General features: G+C 45.8%; 1 long non-coding RNA gene across 2 annotated transcripts; it reads right to left on the bottom strand.

Moving 5' to 3' along the window:
• Positions 1–2,779: 2,779 nt before the first annotated feature.
• LOC118993708 (uncharacterized) lies at positions 2,780–14,924 on the bottom strand. Of its 2 annotated transcripts, none has more exons than XR_005067924.1 (3): positions 14,338–14,924; positions 12,571–12,648; positions 2,780–2,943 (listed from the first exon to the last, which is right to left on the bottom strand). It is a non-coding gene; the product is annotated as an uncharacterized LOC118993708 (long non-coding RNA). The 2 variants fall into 2 exon arrangements; XR_005067923.1 differs by lacking the exon at positions 2,780–2,943 and adding an exon at positions 11,803–12,098.
• Positions 14,925–15,990: the final 1,066 nt, after the last annotated feature.

Raw genomic sequence — 15,990 nt, 5'->3', positions numbered from 1 at the left:
GCAGTTACCCCCCAGTTACATCTTGGGTGGGAAGTCCCTTTCTATCCCCCTGGCTCAGAGCATGGCCACAGCAATTTAACATATCTATGCAGCCAGTTAAAGATTATAGATACGTTAAATGACCATGCCAGAGGTTAGCTGCAAAGCTGAGGCTGTACAAAACAGCCCTGGTGTTCCTGCTCCATGTGTCCCTTCCCCCAACTCACACCTGAGGGGGGAAGGGGTGAGGACATCTTCTATGTCTTTCTAATATTTCCTAGACACCTTGAGTTCTGGACCCCATTCCAAATCCATTTGGGGGGCCTGCTTCTTGACTGCACCCTGTATCAACCCCACCACACTTCGGTGTTTCTTTTCCCTTGGGTAGCCCCTGGTGTGATCTCCCCCATGGCTGTTCTACTATTTCATGTCCACACCTCCTTCTGGGGGTCACTGTGTTTCCCAGGCCTGCTTTTCCTGCTGAAGGCCTTTGCTACCGAGTCAGCAGGAGGGACCCAGAGTCACTCCTGTCTTTGGAGCTGGCTTGTCAGCTTGAGTATTTCCTCACTGAGGTGCAGTTTCCCAGGGGCCTGCAGTTTCCCAAGCAAGTCTGAGTCCCCAAAGAGACCAGTGGTTATCACCCAGCTGGGCCCACACTGGAGCTCTGTACCTTGACCCAGACATCCTAACATCTGTTTCTATATCTTGAAACTCACAAGGTTCCCAAGTCTGGATTTATCCATCAGGCCGCACACTTTCAGAACCACAGTGGCATTTCCCCTGGCCCTTTCCTTCACGTACAGTCCACAGCCACACCATCTTATGCAGTGACACAAGTGACAGCATTTGCAGATAAGTGAATGTGCAACATGACAAAGCCAGAAACACCTTTTGTAAAACTGTTAGCAGTCAAAGGCCAGGCTTGCAATGCCCTTGGACATCATTCCTCTCCCTGTGCTTTTGCAGTTGTTTATGTTGAAACAAGTCAACGCAGAGCTGGATAACAAATGAATTCCAGCTTGAGTCTTGGCAGGGTTTGTTTTGCTTGAGGGAAGTTGTTTATGCTAACGCCACCTCCCCCCACCATAGTTGGATTTATATTATACAGAGTCTTGTCCATCATCTGGATGCTGCTGTAAACAAGATAATCTTTGTCTCCCAGGAATGGGCCTGATGCCAATAACTTTAAATAAACACCAGCACCAGTTTTGTATTTACATTGTCTGAGGTCACCGCTGGCAAGAGTTTTCAATGGCGCCACGGGCCCCTCCCTGGCTAAGGTGGTATCAGCTTTCGGGGCTGACCTTGTATATGGAGCACTCGCTCAGTGAAAAGATTTCATACTTGGCAGATGAGTGCTACAGCCAGGCCTGCATTCTTTTGTGTGGTTTTGGCATTTCTTAATTCCATCAAGTTAGAATTGCCTATTTTTGTGTTGGGTGGAGTAGGCAGGGCTTGGTGGGAAGACCTTAGATGTGTACGTTGCAATCATGGACTCAAGCTACTGATACCATCAGTTGTAAGGCTCTTGGTGTCCATGGGCTCCTAGGATTGTGCTATTAACAGGTCTGTGATTTTGCTCTATGGAAGACATTGGTGTATTGAGTTGCATTCCATGCAAATCATAAATGGAATTTTATAGAAGTCTGAGCGTCTGTGGCAATTCCAAACCAAGCAACCACGAAAACATACAACTCTTCAAATAGTGATAAATTATCTCTGTGGAAGAGTGAAGAGAAAAGCAATTTTCTTGCTGAGCTTCCCAACAAAGAAAGCAAAACCTACGTAGACTGTGTGATTCACACTCCCCGGCCTCTTTAGGAACAGTCTTTTGAAGTAGCAACTATTTGGTTAACATTCCAGACTTCACATGCAGGACATAGAAATCAGTGCCTAAGAGCTAAGTAACTAGGCTTCCTGTGGAATATCAGTCTGCTGAAGGACGGTATGGGGGAAGGCTGGGAGAGGGAGTCTAAACACTCTGCGTAGAAAAACACAGCAGGAGTGAGATGTTCGTAGCCCCTTGTTTGACTTCAGCTTTGAAAGTTTTTCAGGTCTAATTTATAAACCCTCGAATTAAATATGAACAAAATAAAAAAATAAAAAAATACAGCCCGCTTCCTAAGTGTGTACAGACATACCTTGTGTTATTGCCGCTCACTTTGTTGTTCTCCGTAGACACTGAAGGTTTCTGGCAGCCCTGCCTCAAAGCCAGTCTATCAGCACCATTTTTCCAACAGCATTTGCTTACTTCATGTATCTGTGTTACATTTTGGTAATTCTTGCAATATTTCACACTTTTTCACTGTTATTATATTTGCTATGGTATCAGTGATCAGTGATATTTGATGTCACTGTTATAATTGTTTTGGGGTGCTAGGAAGCAGGCCCACATAAGACAGTGAGCTTAATCTGTAAATGTGGTATGTGTTCTTACTGCTCCAAACAGGTGGTTCCCCTGTCTCTCTTCCTCTCCTCGGTCCTCCCCACTCCCTGAGACACAAAAGTATTGAAATTAGGCCAACTAATTACCTTGCAACGGCCTCTAAGTGTTAAAGTGAAAGGAAGAGTCCATTTGCGTGGCAAACTTCATTATTGTCATATTTTAAGAAGTTACCACAGTCCCCCAACCTTCAGCGACCACCGCCCTAACCAGTCAGTGGCCATCAACATTGAGGCAAGATCTTCCATCAAAAAGATCACAACTCTGAAGGCTCAGACGATGGTGAGCATTTTTTTGGCAATGAAGTATTTTACTTAAGGAATATACTTTGGTTTTTAGACACAATGCTATTGTACACTCAATAGACTATAGTACAGTGTAAACATAATTTTTATATACACCGAGAAACCAAAAATGTCATGTGATTGTCATTATTTCAATATTCACTTCATTGCGGTGGTCTGGAGCTGAACCTGCAATACCTCCAAGGCATTCCTGTACCTTATGGTGTTTGGTTTTATCTGTGCAAAAGAAATGAGATATCAGACCAACTACCAGACTCTGCCTAGACTGTAGGTGTGATGGATAGGGTAGCGCAGGGTGGGGATGAAGACTCTAGGCCATGGAGCTGCACTGTGCAGGGATAAAGCTTGGCTTTTCTTCTTCCCTTGTGAGTGACTGCAAGCAAGTTATTTAATCCATCTGTGACTCAGTTCCCTCTTCTGTATGATTGGATTGATAACGTACTTAGTTCAAATGGCTACTGAGAAAGGAGTGAGTCGATTTTAGTGCAGAATGGCATGAGCTATTATAGTACTTCTCTGACGGAACCTTCCTTGCCAAGTGTAATAGGGACCCGCAGCATATACGCCAAGTAGGTCCAGCAGAATAGCAGTGAGGACTCAAGTTCAAGAAACAGGATCCACTCTAGCCGGTGCAGGTGAATCGGACTTAATTGAGCAAAATAACTCATATCAGTGGTACGGCAGAAAAAACCACCTGTACGTTGAGCTCTCAGGGATTATTCCCCAAGCCACCACAAGCTGTTCCCTCTTCTGTAATCAAAAAACAGCCACACTGCTGCTGGCTCCCAAAGTCACACCTGCTCGCTACCATCTATCTCAGCTAAATGAAAGGCCCTAACCCTCCTGCTGTCCACAGCTGACCGGAAATTGCAGACACTAACCCCGCCTCACTCTCATTTCCCAAGCCTGCCACAAATTTGAACTCACATGTAGAAGCTCAAGCGCAAAAGAGTTTGGCAAAGTTGTTTAGAGTTCTAGGCCCAGCAGATCAACATGGTGAGCCAGGAGGAAGGTGGGACAAAGGCTGAGCGCCAACTACCCCGCCACCACATCAGCCATAGACTAAATACCTAAGGACAGGACTTCAGGATAGGACTCCTGTGTCCCCTTCTCTCCCGACCTTCATTGTCCTGGGCTCCCTAGCACCTGTGGCTATGGATAAAATTCATTTTGATTCTAAAAAGCCATGTTTTTTTAGCCTGGTGCTGTAAAAAGTTCTAGAAGCTTCCAGAAATTTCTAGGAGAGAAAAATGAAAAATATGAATATAGTCAAAGGGGACATTGCTGAGCATCTAGAAATATTAGAGGGTAAATGTTTACTTTAAATAATTATAAAATCAAATCCTCTTCTGTTGTTCAGCTAAAGTCAGTTGTCTATTTTGGCAAGATTCTGTGGGATATCATTATGGTATGAAAACAGATTTATTTTTACTGGTTAAAAATGAAACTACAGAAGTGGATGCCACAAAATTACCAGTGTTTACTTCTGGGTAGTGGGACAAAAAGTGACTATTATAGTCCATATGCTTCTTTATATATTCATATATTAATATTACTATCTAAAGAAAAGTAGTTCATATGATTTTAAATCAATCAACCAAAAACAAAATTTGATCTCTCTTTCTCCCTTTCTTTTCTTTCTTTCTAATCTATTAAATCACTTGCAGATATTTTAAAAGGTCTCTCTAGTAGGTTAATACCTATGGAAATAACAGATCAGTAGACATTTTCAAAATAATATAAATACACAATATTAAAACTAAATTTTGCTTGTCAAAGGCTAGATTTTCTCCTGATTTCTATTACCTTCTTAAAAATAAAATGCAGACTTACAAGCTATTTTAAAGTTGGTTCTGGTTTAACTTTTTTCTCTAAAAATAATGACAACATGCAAAACCCAAGAAATAGATTTTGTTAAAGATTACAGTGATTTTCATCCCTCAGAAATGTGAAGAGTGTTCTCCCCAAGGTAAGATAGAAGCTGGTGCTTATTTAAAATACAGAACGTGAGTATGGGTCTCAAGTTCTCGTGTAAAGGCTCAGTTAGCTTCCCATGGTCCTGGAGGATGGTGTTGTGCTCTTTGCTTCATTGATACTGAGGAAACAGGTTGGAAGAAGTTGAGTGACTTGTCAAAGACCACATAGCCCTCTGAATCCATGGCACCACATCGGCCTAAGACAAGCATGCATCCCCCTTGCCCTACCTGTCAGCTAAGGATGGTGACACACGTCCCAACAGCTTGCCTCCTGCAGCTATCCTGTTGCTGCTCACCAGCTAGGTGCCCAGTCCTCAGCCCAACATGGGTACAATCAGGGAGCCAATCTGAATGTGATAAGCACCACTCACAGGCACCCCTCACATCTCCACGATTCTCAGCTAGGCCACAGTCCTTCAGGACCCCACCCAGTTCTTCAGCCTCACCCTGAGGTTGCCAGCCTCCGGCCACAGTGTGAGTGATGCTTGGGGCGGAGGAAAAGGATTGTCTAGGGGACCAAAGCACTGTTTCCTGCAAGTTAGAACTTTATGGACCAGGCAAATTTCAGTTTGCCAAATTTTTTCCCCCTCAAAAGGATATTTCATGCATTCAGAATTATAACTTTAAAAACAAATTAGCTTCATGGGAAAGTCACTACCCTGTCATTCTTCTCATTTTGCTGTTTGTGGGTATGATGGCTACCTCCTAACCCCTGGGAGCCATGAAGGTGTCACCTTCCAAGATAAAAGGGAGCTCAGGCAGCAGATACTGGGTTGACCTAGAAGTTTGTTCTGTTTTCTCCATAAGCTGGCTCTACTCACGCTTAGTTGTCTTGAACTTTGTTTGAATCAATTTTGTTAAATTGTATTGTAACAGCTGTCATATCAGCATGCATTAAAAAAATCTTATCAAAATTGGTGAATTTTTGTGTGGCATTTTAATATTGAAGACGGAAGAAAATAAGCAACATTTTTGGCAAATTATGCTTTATTATTTCAAGAAACTGAAATGCACAAAAATAATTTCCACAGTGTATGGAGAAGGCGCTGGGACTGGTCAGATGTTTTAACAGTGGTTTGTGAAGTTTCATGCTGGAGATTTCTCTCTGCACAATGCTCCACAATCAGGTAGACCAGTAAGTTGACAGCACTCAAATCAAGACATTAATTGAGAACTATCAACATTATACCACATGGGAGACAGCTGACATATTCAAAATATCCAAGTCAAGTGTTGAAAATCATTTTCACCAGTTTGGTTATGTTCATCGCTTTGGTGTTTGGGTTACACATTAGTTAAGCAAAAATAAAAAAAACCTTTCTGACCATATTTCAACATGAAATTTTCTACTTAAATGTAATGAAAATGTTTCATTTTTTAAAACAAATTGTGATGAGCAATGAAAAGTGGATTCTTTACAATAATGTGGAACAGAAGAGATTGTGCAGCAATCGGAATGAACCACCACCAACCACACCAAAGGCTGATCTTCATCCAGAGAAGGTGAGGTTGTGTACCTGGTGGGACTGGAAGCAAGTTCTCTATGATGAGCTCCTTCAGGACAACTGAACAATTAATTCCAACAAGTACTGTTACGATTAGATCAACTGGAAGCAGCACTCGACAAAATGTGTCTGGAATTAGTCAACAGAAAACATAATCTTGCATCAGGATAACACAAACCACATATTTCTCTGATGACCAGGCAAAAACTGTTGTAGCTTGGCGGGGGAGCCCTGACCCATACGCTACATGCGCCAGACATTGCACCTTCAGATTTCCGTTTATTTTGGTCTGTACAAAATTCTCTTAATGGGAAAAAATTCCAATTCCCTGAAAGACTACAAAAGGCCCTGGAACAGTTCTTTGCTGAAAAAGATAAAAAAAATTTTGGGAAGATGGAATTATGAAGTTGCCTAAAAGATGGGAGAAGGTAGTGGACCAAAACGGTGAATACATTATTCAATAAAGTGATTGGTGAAAATGAAAAATGTGTCTTTTATTTTCACTTAAATACTGAATGAACTTTTGGGGCTGCCTTGGAACAGACCTTAAGAAAGGGAGGTTATTTTGGATTGCCCAGGCCAGCCCAATGTAGTAACAAGTGGGAGAAGGAGGCAGAGGGGCAGGTGGAGCGATGCCGCAGAGGGATTCCCCCAGGTGTAGCTATGAAGGCGGAGGGCAGGGTGATGAGCAGAGGAATGAGGGCAGCCTCTAGAAGCTCAAAAAGGCAGGGGAATGGATTCTCCCACAGGGGCTCTGGAAGGGAATGCAGCCCTGGGTGTTAGCCCAGGGAGACTTCAAACCTACAGAACTTCAAGGTAGCACTTCTATGTTTTTTTCCACCACCAAGTTTGTGGTCATTTGTCACAGCAGCAGTAGAAAACTAGTACAACCAATGAAACTTCACTGTGGCCTTACAGAGGCCTGGAACCTCTAGCTTTAGGAGCTTATCCTAAGAAGAACCCGTCAGAATTTCCCATTCTACAGAACATTCTGTTCAACCAGGTAAGATGCTATACACAAAGTGCTCTACCCAGTATCTGGCAGGCAAAACCATCAAAAGCAGGAAAAGTCCAGGCCCTACCTACATCTTCTTTCTGAAGGCACAGCCTCAAATGACGGACACATTGCCCCAAGAGTGAGTCATGGAGGGTCCAGGTGAAGAACAGCTGAGATAGAGCGTGACCCATGTAGGAGATGGGGAAGGAGAGAGACTAGGGAAAGAGCCCTTCAGAAAGTGCTGGGCTCAGAAACACCAGCCCAAGCCCAGGAGTAAAGACTGAGGTTGCTTACAAGTGTTGCTACGATCATAGTAGTTGCTTGATAAATGACAACTATGATATCAATAATATTATCACTACCATTTTTCACTGGTGTTATTCTGATTTATTTAACCAAGGCAACTGATCAGTTTCATTTTTAAGAAAGGTCACTCTGAGGCTAAGACAGAGAGTTACTTGAAGGCCACAAGAGTCAGATCACAAAGAAAACCACGAGGAAGTTGCCGGGCAAACAACCCTGCCCCCCAATCTTGGAAGGTGGAGGACTCAGTACTTTCATGTAGGTGCAAATCCTTTCCTAACTCCCTATTCTTGCGGTTGAGGAGAATGAAGCTTAGATGTCCAGTGACTTACTCAAACTTTCAAAACCAGTATGTGCCGAAGGTAGAAGCTGATTCCAGGCTTGTGCACAGACAGGGAGATGAGATAATTTTCTTTGTGCTGGAAACCAAAATAGCTCCATGGAAAAATCAGCACATTTAGTTGGTTCCCTAAATTTGGGTTAAAACCCCAGATCCTCCAATGTGTCATTAGTCAGAGTAAGTAGAAGCGACTACAGTAACAAACAACCCCCAAACATCGGTGGGTTAGCACATGAAAACTTTTTCCTTGACTACATCTCAGCCCAGTGCGTGAGAGTGAGGAGGCGACTTTACTCCACATAGTCATTCAGGAATCCAGATTCCCTCTTGCTGTGGCTTGCCCTCCTCTAGGTCCTAGGAGTGTCTCCATTCACCCAGTGGATGAGGGAAAAGGACAAAGATCGTGTGTTCGAGGGGAAAATAATACAGAAAGATCCTCTGTACCCTTCACTCAGTTTCTCTCCAGGGTAACATCACACGAAACTGTAGCACAACATCACAACCAATGCCAACATTAGTAGAGTCAAAACAGAAAAGTCCCAGCACCACAAGCAAATCTCATGCTTCCCTTTTATGGTCGCATCTGCTTCCCTCCCACATCCACCTCTCTTATAACGCTGGCAACTACAATTCTGTTCTCCATTTCGATACTTTTGTCATTTTAGTAATATTATGTATATGTGGAATCACACAGCATGTACACTTCTGAGACTGGCTTTTTCATTCAGCAGAATTCCCTAGAGAGCCTTTTAGGTTATTACATGTATTTAGCAATAGCTTCTTCTTTTTTACTGCTGAATAGTATTCCGTGGTATAGGTGTACCACAATTTGTTCAACCATTCACCCGTTGAAGGAGATTTCCAGTTTGGGGGCTACTGTGAATAAAGCTGTTGCGAACATCTTTCCAGAGGTTTTTGTGTGAACATAAGTCTTCGTTCCTCTGGGATAAATGCTGAGAAGTGGAAATGCTGGTGTAAAAGATAGCTGCCTGCTCAGCTTTATAGTCCCACCTGAGATGAATGAGTGATCCAGTTTTTATAACCCTCCCCATCATTCAGTGTTGCCATTTTTTTTTTTGGTGGTGGTGGTGGTGGTGGAGAACCATGATTTTTCATTTTAGCCAATTTGATAGGTATGTGATGATATCTCATTGTCATTTTAATTTGCATCTCCCTGATGGTTAATGATATCAAACACCTTTTCACATGCCTATTTGCTTCTGTATATCCTTTTCTATGACAGGTATCTTCATGTTTTGAGGTTGGTTTGGGGGTTTGTTTGGGGGGTTTTGCCCATTTTCTAATTAGATTGTTTCTTTCTGACAATGGAGTTTTAAGAAATCGTTATATATAGTCTAGACATAAGGGTATATGGTTTGCAAATATTTTCTCCCAATCTGTGGCTTGTCTTCTCATCCTCTGAACAGGGTCTTTCTCGGAGCAAAGGCTTTTAATTTTTTTTAATATATTTTATTGATTATACCATTACAGTTGTTCTATTCCCCCCTTTCATTCCCCTCCACCCTACACACCCCCTCCCCCACCATTCCCCCCCCCTTAGTTTATAACCACGTGTCTCAAGTTCTTTAGATTCTGTATTTCCCCCACTATTCTTGCCCTCTCCCTTGTCTATTTTCTACCTACCCTCTATGCTATTTTCTGTACCTTCTCCCCCTCTCTCCTCCTCCCACTCCCCTGTTGCTAACCCTCCACGCATTCTTCATTTCTATGGTTCCGCTCCTGATCTAGCTGTCCTCTTGGTTTGCTTTTGTTTTAGCTGTGGTTGTTAGTAACTGTGAGTTTGCTGTCCTTTCACTGTTCATATTTTTCATCTTCTTTTTCTTATATAAGTCCCTTTAACATTTCATATAATAAGGGCTTGGTGATGATGAACTCCTTGAACTTGCCCTTATCTGAGAAGCACTTCATCTGTCCTTCCATTCTAAATGAAAGTTTTGCTGGATAAAGCAATCTTGGCTGTAGGTCTTTGGATTTCATGACTTGGAATACTTCTTTCCAGCCCCTTCTTGCCTATAAGGTCTCTTTTGAGAAATCCACTGACAGTCTGATGGGTACTCCTTTGTAGGTGACTGTCCCCTTATCCCTTGCTGCTTCTAGGATTCTCTCCTTCATTTTAGTCTTGGCTAATGTAATTATGATGTGCCTTGGTGTGTTCCTTCTTGGGTCCAACTTCTTTGGCACTCTCTGAGCTTCCTGGATTTCCTGGAAGTCTATTTCCTTTGCCAGACTGGGGAAGTTCTCCTTTATTATTTGTTCAAATAAGTTTTCCACTCGTGGCTGTTTCTTTCCCCCTTCTGGTACCCCTATAATCCGGATGTTGGAACGTTTAAAGATGTCCTGGAGGTTCCTAAGCCTCTCCTCATTTTTTTGAATTCTCATTTCTTCATTCCTTTCTGGTGGGATGTTTTGTTCTTCCTTCTGGTCCACTCCATTGATTTGAGTCCCAGTTTCCTTTCCATCACTATTGGTTTCCTGGACATCTCCCTTCATTTCAATTAGTTTAGCCTTCATATGTTCCTCTAATTTGTGACTGTAATCAACCAGTTCTGTGAGCATCCTGATAAACAGTGTCTTGAATTGTGCTTCTGAGAGGCTGGCAATTTCTCGGTCGCTGAGAGTTATTGGCTCTGAGACTTTGAGTTCTTCTTGTGCCATCTTTTGGGCTGTTCGTGCCTGTTCCATAGCAGGATCGGAGCCCTAGGTCTTCACTAGAGAAGGGCAACTAAGTTGCTGGGTTGTGACACTGTATGTGGGGGCGGGGTCAAAGAGGAACAATGGTGTCCCGTCTGCCGTCTCCTGCCGCGGCCCCCACAGGTGCGGCAGCTGCCACCGTCACCAGGCCCACGCGTTTCATCCCACTGCACGCAAATGTGCCACCACTGTCAGCCCTCGCCCCCTGGGGCCTGCGTGGTCTGTCTCACTGTGCGCAAATGTGCGACTGCGGTCAGTCTGCCCCACACCCTGGGTCCGGGCCACTTGCACGCCTAGATCTTGGGATCTTTCCTGTCCAACTGAGCTCTGCTGCTGGCTCCACCCCTCTTACCGTCCCCGTGGAATGATTAGTTGTAGTCGGACTTCCATATAATTCAATTTTCTGTTCTTTGTCTGTCTTTGTTCTCCAAACCTTTGTTGTATTCAAACTTGGTTGTGGGAGAAGGCACAGTGTTTCCACCTATGCCTCCATCTTGGCAGAAGTCCCTTTTTATAAAGTGCAATTATCATTTTTTCTTTTATTGATTGTGAGTTTTATGTCAAGCCTAAGAATTCTTTTGCCTAGCTATGTATCCCAAAGACTTTCCTCAATTTTTTTCTAAAATTTTTATGTTTTGCATTTAGGTTCATTACCCATTTTGAGCTCATTTTTGTATCCTGTGGAGGTTTGGGGGGCCGGTCCTAGTCACGGCACACATCACTTCAGCTCACATTTTTTGGGCCAGAGCCCAGTCACATGGCTCTGCCCACCGGGCTGCCTGGGACGCCAGGGGACTTATCACAGTGCTGAGTGCCGGCGGGCACTGCAGCCTCTGCCACACTTATTTACCTCATCCAAAAACCTACTCCCCCTCTGCTACCGAGTTCCAGAGTATTTACCAAATGCCTGAGAAGTGACAATGTTTCTGGGCCCAGAACATAAGAGATATTTGGTAAATATTTGTCAAGTTAAAGAAAAGGTTGGGGGGGGATTCTCAGTTTATCTTCACACCATCCTGCAAGATCAGAATCATCATCTTTGTTGTACTGTTTAGTGAAGCTGTGCTTTCCTGCCCCTCCTGGGAGGCCTGTTGGTGCCCGTGTGGCCTAGAGGGGCCACTAACGGGAGGCTGGGTCTTCCAGAGGACAGGCAGGCCTCTCTGGCCCGGGCTGTGGTCTACCTAGTGCCCTGGAGGGGTTGGAGAGACAAAAGTGCAGAAGCAGTGACACCGGGAAGCCAGAAGTCTGGACACCTGTTTTGTGGGGAGCAAGGTTAGAGGGCAAAGGGCGTACAGAGCAGCTCTTGGTTGTGAGTGAGTTTATTGTGGGAGGTGACACCATCTCCAGATTCGACAGCTGGCTCTGTCAACCCAGGACGGGAATGAAGGGGGAAACTCCTTGGATGTTCAGTGGCCACTCAGCCAGGAACCTCTGAGCTGGCCCCAGTTCCATCTTTGTGCTTCCTGCTATGGCCCGGGGAAGCCGGGTCAACGATCTCCTCAGCATGGTCACAGTCTAGGAAGAAACTTTGGGAAACCCTGTGAAAGAGAGAGAACTCATCCTACTGACCAGCTGCACTGCTTGAGGTTAAGAATTTGACCCCTTAAGACATCCTGGAACTATGGGCCTTCCTCGTTCCTCACCAAACCAGAACCTTGGGGCTTCCAACTCTGTGTTTATTCTTGGCAAAATCTTCACATTTCAAAAAGTGTGAATTTAAGTAAGAAGGCAAACAAGTCTCTCCAGACCTCTCCCTCTGAAGCATGCTAGTGAGAAGCCAATGGAGCCGGCCAGCCATCCCTCCTTTCTACTCCAGTGGCCATGGCTAGTTCCAGAGGCGGGGGAACTTCGAAAAATCTTTGCAAGCTTTGACATGACAGTGAGGTCTCCTGAGCTGTGGCTTTGGGGAGCACATCCTTTAAGAAGGTGCTGCCCCATGCATGTGACTGGGACGAAGGGGTTGGGGGTTGGGCTCGGCACCATCTCCCTGTCCTCACTCTGTACACTTACCTGGTCACTGTACCTGGGGAGCACTGTAAATACTTGTTCTGGAGCGAACTGCCTCATCCTGTCTGGATACATTGGAGCCTACATGTAAAAGTTCAACAAGGAGCCATGGCTGGTTTGGCTTAGTTGGTTGGAATGTGATCCTGAAAAGTAAAACATTGCAAGTTCGATTCCCGGTGGGGAAACTTGTCTAAGTTGCAGGTTTGGTCCCCGGTGGAGCCACATGTGACAGGCAACCAATCAATATTTTTCTCTTGCATCAGTCTTTCTCTCCTTCTGTCTCTCCCCACCTTCTTCTCTCTGAAATCAATAAGCACGTCCTTGGGTGAGGATTTTTAAAAAGTTCAAAAAGGAAAAAAGGAAACCTAAGATCTTTCAAACTTCAAACAGGGCCCCATCTGGTCACTCCCTCCAAAGTTTGCAATCAAGGGGCAAATATACAATTTTATGCCAAAGTCTCCTAGAATAAGCATACTCCTAATGGTCTCTTATCCACGTGGCCCCACGTTCCTGTGTCCAGCAGGGACCCCTCTGACAGAAGGAAATGTTCCATGAAGTCAGGATGCCTGACTCCTGGGGCTATGCCCCAACCCATGGACTCAGAAGTTGACACAAACCTGGTCTCATTTTAGGTGAAATGTGTTTCTTGTGCCCCACCCCACCCCCAATCTCACACACAAAGGTGATTTCAATAACTGCATCAGGTTCCAGCCATTTCTTCTCCCTAGCTGAGTTTAGATAGCCCTGACTTCCCTACGAGATCCTTTCAAGCTGGGGGGTGTGGGCACACACTGGAGTAGTCCATTTTCTCAACAGCTTCTTTCCAACAAAGGGCCATGTAACCTCTGGACCCCCCACCCCCACCCCACTCCCAGCCTTTGGCAGGGACACTGCCAGTGGCTTTCACTGCCAGTTTTTCAGTGGAGGGGACCAAAGTTTCATCAGCCCAAAATGTTCTTAAAATTGATTTTAAGCTGGTGATTAAGAAATGAAAGACCCGGAAAGAACTTTTGACCCTTCCTTGCCTAAGGAAATTCGACGGAAAGACCTGCTTCGAGAAGGGAAGCAGCATTTTCGCCTCAGTCCACGGAATGAAGTGTGGCAGACAACAAGGATGCACGCAGAAACCTGTTCTGCTAGACTCCCCTCCCGGTCTTTCTGGGTGGCCCGGCAGGAATTCGTTTGCCACATGTTCGCCTTTTCTCCTCTACCTGTGAATTGCCTACTTCCCCTTTGAAATCCCAGACCCCAGCTCCCACTTCTCCTTTGTCCAAATGGCATATAAACAAACCTTAACTGCCCAGTGTGTCTTTGAGTCACATTCTTAATGGACCCCGCATGTCCATATGAATAATAAACTCTGGAATTTTCTCCTGTTAATCTGTCTCATGTTAATTTGATTATTAGCTCAGCTCGAAGAACTTAGACGCATAAGAGGAAAATTACTTTTTTACATCCCCCACATCAGGGGGAGGGGGAGGAGGGTGGGATGTGTGTGGGAGAGGGAGAGGGGGAGGGAGAAGTGGGGAGGGGCAGCGCAGAGCTCAGAAATGTCTCTGTGTGTGGTCTGAGGCTGGCCCTCATTTCATGAAATCCATGCTTCATTCCTGGCTCGGTCAAACTTTGCACGTCACTGAATGAGTCCCTTATCCACTTTCCAAAACACTGAAGAATTTTGAAAGGGCTCTGTGGGTAGACAGTTACTATCAGCAAAAAGCAAACAAGCCAACATATTTAGCCAAGCGCTTTAAAATATGTAAACATAATCACCTTCAGCTTGTTGTGCACAGTCGTGGCCAGCAAGGAAAGAAGGCAGGAGGTAAAACACTGCAAATGTTCCTTTCGGTGGCTCTGCTTTCCCTTTGAGGGGCTGCCCTTCCTCCACTAGGAAAGGAGGTTTCTTCCTCTCTTGGGGTTGAGCTGCCCCAGCAAGAAGCTGGAAATGAGGACCTGTGTGACCTCCAAGGACGTGAGACTCCTGAGGGCAGCCTGCTGTGAAATTCACTCACAGCTGTTTTCTAATCAGATGTGGTTTGAGCCTGAGGTAAGGCAGTGCTGCCCACTCTTGGAAAAATAAAAATGTCTGGGCAACCCCTCCTTGTATGAAAAGCATGCTCTCTGACGGCAGCATAATTAAAATGCTGAGTTGGGAAGCTGTGGGTGTCTGGAGTCGGGAGCAGGTACAGCCCAGATGCTTCTAACGTAGACGACCTGGCACCCACTTCTGCTGCTGACGACCGCAGAATCGCCTTCCCTGTGGCTAGCGGAGACCGCAGCCCGCCGGGCCACCACCCTCCTGCGGCAGGATGGCACCAAACACCCGCCCACCAGGCTTCATTCCACCACCTGGAAGTGGCTTTCTGGTTTATGGAGCAGGACAGAACTGTAAAGTCAGTCATTCTCATCGGCCAGAATAAAGTCAACCCTCCACCTCAGCCCGGAGCCAGAGGAGGCTGCTAGAGACCTCCCCCAGGCCCACCCTAACCGGCCAGGCCCCGGGTCTGTGCCACCCAGGGTCTGAATGGGCTCCCTGTCTGCCAGAGCAAACAAACTCCCCGTGGGCTGGGCCGGAGGTTACCAGGGACCCAGAGGACAGGGGACTTTTTCTCCTCGGATGTTCCATTAGGGAAAGCCTGCCAAGATGTTTGCCAAGGGATTTGCCAAGGAGTCCAATCTGCTCCAACATTATGGATTCACCAATAAATAGCCCCATTCAAGGAGGACAAGGCCCAAAGGGCTTTTATAATGCAACGGCTTCCCTGTGCCCCAGCCGGAGCCGCCTCCCATCCACCCAGGCTGCCACCCAGGTTTCCTCCCAGAGCGGGGCTCACAGGGCTTGTCTGCCTAGTTTCCAAGTGCGCTGGGTCACACAGTTTCCTAGCTCTAGCTTCTGTTTTCATATCCGTGAAGAGGGAGTTTTGGTATCTGACTTGCAGGCTGCTGTGGGGCTTAGATAGAGCCTGGCCTGGGTAACTCCTCAGTGAATGGCTGCGTTGTTACTAGTCACACCTTGAAGCAATGCAGGGAACTGCTTGATGGCAGCAGGAGGCCTGAGGCCCTGCTACTTGCTGTCACCCTACCTGGGGAGCCGTGGAGCCCTGGAGACTGGTGGGTGGGCAGTGGGGACAGTGTGCAGATGTCTCACATCTTCTGGACACCTCCTCCTTCAGTGTCCAGCCCTGGAGAAGCATGCTCTCTGTCCTTACTCTGCCCCTGGTCCCTGGATTTAGGAACATCTAAGGTCCCCCACCACCAAGCGCCACATGGCCCTGAGCCCTGATGGGGCCCCTGGAATCCCAACCTCCAGCAAACACTCCAGCAGGAGCTCCAAGTGCAGCCTAGAGGAGCCTTGCACTGATTGCATTGGCGGGAGACAGTGAAGGCAGGGAGGACCCCTTCACTACCAGCCCCTCCCCTCAAACC

Source organism: Sturnira hondurensis, unplaced genomic scaffold (genome assembly GCF_014824575.4).
Source record: "Sturnira hondurensis isolate 20B ecotype Veracruz unplaced genomic scaffold, ASM1482457v3 Scaffold0008860, whole genome shotgun sequence".
NCBI lineage: Eukaryota > Metazoa > Chordata > Mammalia > Chiroptera > Phyllostomidae > Sturnira > Sturnira hondurensis.
Note: the sequence above shows the minus strand (reverse complement) of the source record. Positions and strands in the feature narration are given on the sequence as shown.